Here is a 6,231-nt window from a genome sequence, read left to right as displayed (position 1 = left end):
GATGTAGACTCTCACGAGTTGTCATAGAAGACTTGCTATGCGTATCACAAGTGAGATACAAAAGAAATATATTAAATGTAGAATCTAAGTCACTATAAGAGGTTTGTCATGCATAAAGGTACCCACCTATGGGTGACAAAAACTATCATGTGGTAAATGCTAAGGACATCCTTGCAGTCAATAATAATTCAATATAAACAGATACACTAAACCTTCTGCAAGTGAGGGCAAAAGATCTACAATACATACAATATCTCTACTAATACAGATATATGCACAACATGCCATATATAGGTAGATGCAAAAAGATTTCAGTAAATGTAGTATCCTGTAGTTAATTATAGTCTGTGAATGAATACATCTACCTACAACAACGATGAATGTATTTTAAGGACTAAAATCTCATCGAAATGCATAAAGAATGCAGCAAATGCAAGATCCTATGAGCTTCTAAAAAGTTTTGAGATTAGTTAGTGCACTACCATCTATTTGCATAAATCATGCAAGTAGTGCACGACAGACTACCTATACAATGCAGCAAACAACTTAATATATAAGCTGCTACAACATGCCACCGGATCCACAACACTCAAGCAAGCAGAAAGAAGGCGTTTATAAATATTTTTATAATGCCCCCGCACATGCACCGTAGTATGTATACACATAGGTACACAAAGGGGTAAATACAATCACGACCCGCATGAGCCCCGGCGAGCGTGTTATAAGTACACACATAACATCTAGGGATGCTGCATTGGTGCATAAAGTTGAACCCAATCCTCCTAAGTAGAAAAATAGGAGTCGACAATGATCAACAAATAATTATAAAATTCCCCCAAATACCCGTATAGGCCACAACGAGCGTGTTATTAGTACACACGTGACATCTAGGGATGCTGCGCGGGTTATTAAATTTCAATATGATCCTCCTAAGTAGGTAAATAGGAGTTGACAATGTCTAATAAATAATTATAAAATATCCTCAAACACCTGCATGGGCCCCGACAAGCATGCTATTAGTACACACATGATGTCTAAAGATGCTGCGCGGGTTAATAGGTGAATTCAAGTTCAAACCCGATCCTTCTAAGCGGATTAATAGGAGTCGACAGTGTTCAAACCATCAAACAAATATATGATTTTGGTGACCGATATATCTATTTTAATACATTCATATTAGACCTTCAAGGCCTATAACAAAGAAAATTTACTAATAAAGGCACAAAGCATATGAGAAACATGATCCTCGATCAACAACTTGGTCGAGTTGAGAAGGTTCAGTCCATAAATGAAAATGACCCCTTATACCCAAATGGTTGCCGTATTGAATGTAGATCTCAACCGGAGGGGTTAACTCCGAATACTTTCAAATGCCATCCTCAAAATCCAAGAATCCAAAAATATTTAAAATTGAAATAAATCCATCAACACTTAAAGTAAAATACATCCACCCTCCACAATAGTTTGTCAGGGTGGACAAATTAAAATTTACTTCATCTCACATAGAGCTAATGCCTAGTCAAAAATATCACTAGGATACATTCTCAAATAATCTCCTGCCAATACGAACATGGTACGTGTCCTCTAATCGACAGTTTTGCCGCCAAATGGCACCATAGGATAAACGATTATGACCCGTGACCCTCTGAATTGAGATGTTTTATCGCCAATTGGCACCATGAAATACCGGTTATGGCCAAAGCAGTGCGTTCCTTACTGGAATCAAATCCTTGAGATATGAATCAATATGATATAATCGATAGGGCACAAAGCCCTCTATTAGCTAAGGAGGATTCAAATTTGTCCCCTTAGACAAATATTCACCCTAGGTCTACAAGGTCGCCTTGGACGAAGCAACCTATTGCTGCTAACAAGGATCCTTCTGTCAGGTTGGGTCGACTACCTCCTTTGACTAAGTAGACTAGGGACCACGATGGCCTGGGATGACAGAACCATGGGATCTTGATCGGGTTCATCATCCATTCCCCCACCATCTGCTTTAAGTGCAAGATGGTGAAATTTTCAATTTTAAATATCAAACCTTTCAATCATCCTAAGCTCATTGCTGCTACTATACACCTGATACAATGTATTTATGGATATAATGTATTTGATTGACGACTAGCTTTAATAGAAAGTTCTCTATCGTTATCGGGAGGGATAATTAACTATAGGGGCTTGCGCCTATAGGAAACCAGAACTCAGATCATAAAGTCCTCACAAAATGAGGGAGAAATCTCTGGCTAGTGTCTTATCTACAAATTCATCTTCCTTCCAAAATTTACCTCAGAACTTAATCCGTTAAAACTCCTCCGAAGAAAGAAAAACAAAAGTCTGGCGAAGTCCGGGGCTAAATTTTTGAAGCCCTCACCTTTCACGATCTGAAATGATATAACTTGTTTAGTATACAAGTTATGTTATATTAGGTTGTGACAAACATCACTTACTTATGGTTTTGAAAGCACTTCACCTTGCCTTCGTCTAAACCCATGGTAGACTTGGTCACTATAAGAATAAACAAAATTATAACAAATGCCACCAATTCAACAATCATACCCATAACAAGCCCTTCAATGGGGTCTCACTACACTCGCATCATAGTCAGAGGGACATCATCAAAACTAAAGTAGTGAAATACTATCCCTGGGGTCCCACCAATCCAGTATCTTACTTGCCAGCATCTTCCTTGCCTTATTAGGCAAGAGTGGAACAGTTTCATTTGCCCTTGGGCTAATAAACCCACTTACCTTTATAGCCATCTTCTTTTTCTTAATCGTGGGAGAAGATAGATTCATCACCTTATTTTCTTTTAGTTTGTGTTTGCTTGTGATAACCTTCATCAACCTATTAAGGCTTAATTATGCCAACTTAGCAGAGTCAAAATCGCCCATCCTAAGCAAGTTAGAATTACTTAAGGAAGAAATAAATGTAGCAACCTTTCACCCCTCAATCCACTATTTACATATACAAAAGGCTACAAATGATATAAGGCAATAACTTCTACTTACTCTCCTTTTTATTTATTTATTGATAACATTAATTTCTTATCTTTAACTCATTTGTTATTTTTGCAACTTGTTATTTAAAGGGTCAAGTGAATCATGAGACTAAATGTATATTCATGCATGCTCATATAGGTAATGCACAAGTATTTAACACATCCTCAAAGGGAACTCGCCTCAAATGATCACATCTCTTAAGAGAACTTCCCACAAGGAAAGGAAGTCCGTTAATAAGCTAGACAACACTATCTTACAAAAATATGGCTATCCTCATAGGAAGACTCAATTAAATTGGTTACACTACATAATCATCCTATATAGCAAATTCCCAAAAAGCATATCATCTAGGATGGTTCAAAAATCTCACTAATCCCAATAGAAGTTTATTTGCATGCACTCTCCATTGCCAAAGCTATTTGGTAGCTACCAACATCATCAATCCAACTACATGAAACTCACATAACTCAAAAGTTGCAATAAAGATCCCCCACATCAAATCAAAAGTTGCAATAAAGATCCCCCACATCAAACAATCATCGACCTATAGTCTTTGTCCAATAGGTAAACTCATCCCATTTAAATTTAGAGATCGCCCATAAGAACTAGCTCTGAGACCAAGAGTAACATTATAGGCAAAGATACTAATGGGGGGCCACCAATTGGCTATGCCATGTCTCCATGACATCCTATAATGTCTCACATCATTCGTTGTACTTTACATTATTTTTAGTTTCTTAGGAGTATCCTTTTGTATAGCCCTCAAAACTCTATAAATAAGTGGTAAAGAATATTTGAAATTTTTTTAAAATCTTTTGGCTCTTTTTAAATTTGTTTAGAACTTAAAGACCTATGACTCTTACTACGTGGTTTCTATATTGTTCTCAAATAAGACCCACAATATTCTCTCCCTCCGTGTATGTATATATAACCCACTAGAACTCATAAGTTTCCATCTCAAGATGACTTGCTAGCATGATCAAGTTTCGCCCATGGATAAAATTAGATCCAACATATTAACAAATGAAAATAAAAGTCATAACATAACATGAATATCCATGCAATAAAATTCAATGTCCAAAATCACAAATTTAAATTGCCACTACAAAATTTATTAGTTGATTTCATCATACAGTGCAACAGAAACAAGAAAAAAAATAACCAAAAAATACAAAGAGCTGTAGAACAAAAAAAACCACCCCCCCCCCCCCCCCTCCCCCCCCAAAAAAAAAAAAACAAAAAGGGGTAAAAAAAAAAAAACCCCCCCCCCCCCCCGCGTTCCCCCACAAAAAAAAAATATTAAAAACTTTTGCCTTTTTCTTGTTCTTGTCCTAACTGTTTTTTTTTTTTCAGTGCACGAACTATTGTCAAGAATTCCCTCATTAAGGGTTAAGCAGAAGGGAGAGCACAACCTTGGAGCTATTCTCAATTGCCTTTGTGTCCACCTCAGCAGTGAGAGTTATTAAAGATTTAGGCCTTCACTGGTGCTGAATGAGTGCACTGGCCTTGCCAAAGTTGTTAACTCGAGCCTTGATTGTTGTCAGAGGGTCCAGTGAGTTTTGGGCCCCAAAGGTGAGTGTGTTCTCATTGTTGGGGAAGTTGTGGGTCAGCTCGGCCCCAACTACAATGTTTGTGAGTGGGTTCACAAGTTGGTAATATGATGCTCAGAAAATCTCCTTGGTTGTAACTATAAATAGAAAATATTTTATTCCTTTCATAAGAGCAAAATATCATAATAAAACTTTGGTTAAAACAGGAGAGCTAATAATTACTCACAGACGCAATGAATCAATGAGGTCTGCATTGGTGATGCTAAGAGCAAGATTGTACTTGGTTAATTCTCCAATAGTTGTATCCAGTAATAGATCAGCACCAACAGCAATTTTATTGGTATCGATCACTTCAGAAAAGTTTATGATGGGATTGGCAGTCAATTCAATACTGGTAATAAAACTAGCAATTTCATGAAGTGCTGCACCTCAACCTAAGGATGAAGTAAAGGTAGGTAAAAAAAACAATTAAAAAAAACCTTTTCAAGGATAAAGCAAAGGTAAAAAATTTGAAGAGACGGACTCACAAATTTTATCAAAATGATTTTGAAGGCAAAAAGAGGAACTTCAAAATTTACCTTGCAAGGCCTTTTGTCTGGAAGAACACAACTGATTGTTGTTTTTAACTTAGGTATTCCAAGGTTGTCAATGGTAAATGTGGTTAACACCTACAAAAGGAGACAATAAGGTTATTCTTTAGCTCTTCTATGATACCAAAAAGGAAAGAAAATATTTCAGAAAAGCCCATTATGTTAACAAGAATAATTGAAATGTATTGTGCTATAGAGAATCTGCTATTACTGTCACACCAAATATAATATAGCATGCACAATTAAACCACTAAAAAAATCAACAACAGCAAAGAACTTTCTTACATTGGATTCTGAATTCGCTATCACATCAACAGTAACATTCTTGTTCTTCAGCAGTGACTGGATCTCACTCGAAAGGAAACTATTTTTCTTTGTACCTGAAGCAATGATGGCCTGCAACAAGAAAAAATAGGGGAAATATAAAAAAGAACAAAATTAAAGCAGAATAGCCCCAGGAAAACAAAGGTTAAGTGCTAATACAAGCTAAAGATTTCAAAAGTCCTCAATGTTGAAAAAAGAAAAAGGAATATTGTTATAAAGAGTGCCAGAGAACTATTATTTAAAATTGATAGCATGGTATGTTTGTTGCTGAACGCTGAAAGTGACAAAATTAAAAACTAACTGTGAATAGGCTCTCAGCAAGTTATATTGTACAACTTGCTCAAACGAATTACCCAAATAGATGAGAGAGAGAGAAGCCCAAGGTCTGCTAGGGATTAGCTTCCATGGCAGCTCCCACTTCTCCATGTCTAGAGCACCATCCCTGTTCTCTTCGATCTGAGTTCTTTCAACACTCAGTTGTCTGGTAAGTCTCTCCTCTTCTCCACATCTAACCGAGGTTGTAGGATCACATGCCATGCTTCTCTTCCCCTCCACCTCCCGTCCCCTTCCCTTCACAACCTAATATCTACAAAGTCCTTCCAACAAAAGTTTTTTGGCTCCATGACCCAACACCAAACACTTCAAATATGGACTCCTCATTTTTTGACAACAGTTCTTTACCACCCCTTTGTAATCCCTCTGGTGGGGTGGTGCCCCTTCAGTGCTAGCTTGGCATGGCTTACAGATAAGATGGTCCTATCAGAATCC

General features: G+C 37.1%; 1 pseudogene; it reads right to left on the bottom strand.

Moving 5' to 3' along the window:
* Positions 1 to 4,381: 4,381 nt before the first annotated feature.
* On the bottom strand, positions 4,382 to 6,000 carry LOC110110721 (annotated as a pseudogene).
* Between the last annotated feature and the right edge of the window lie 231 nt (positions 6,001 to 6,231).

This window comes from Dendrobium catenatum, unplaced genomic scaffold (assembly GCF_001605985.2).
Source record: "Dendrobium catenatum unplaced genomic scaffold, ASM160598v2 fragScaff_scaffold_1508, whole genome shotgun sequence".
Lineage (NCBI taxonomy): Eukaryota > Viridiplantae > Streptophyta > Magnoliopsida > Asparagales > Orchidaceae > Dendrobium > Dendrobium catenatum.
Note: the sequence above shows the minus strand (reverse complement) of the source record. Positions and strands in the feature narration are given on the sequence as shown.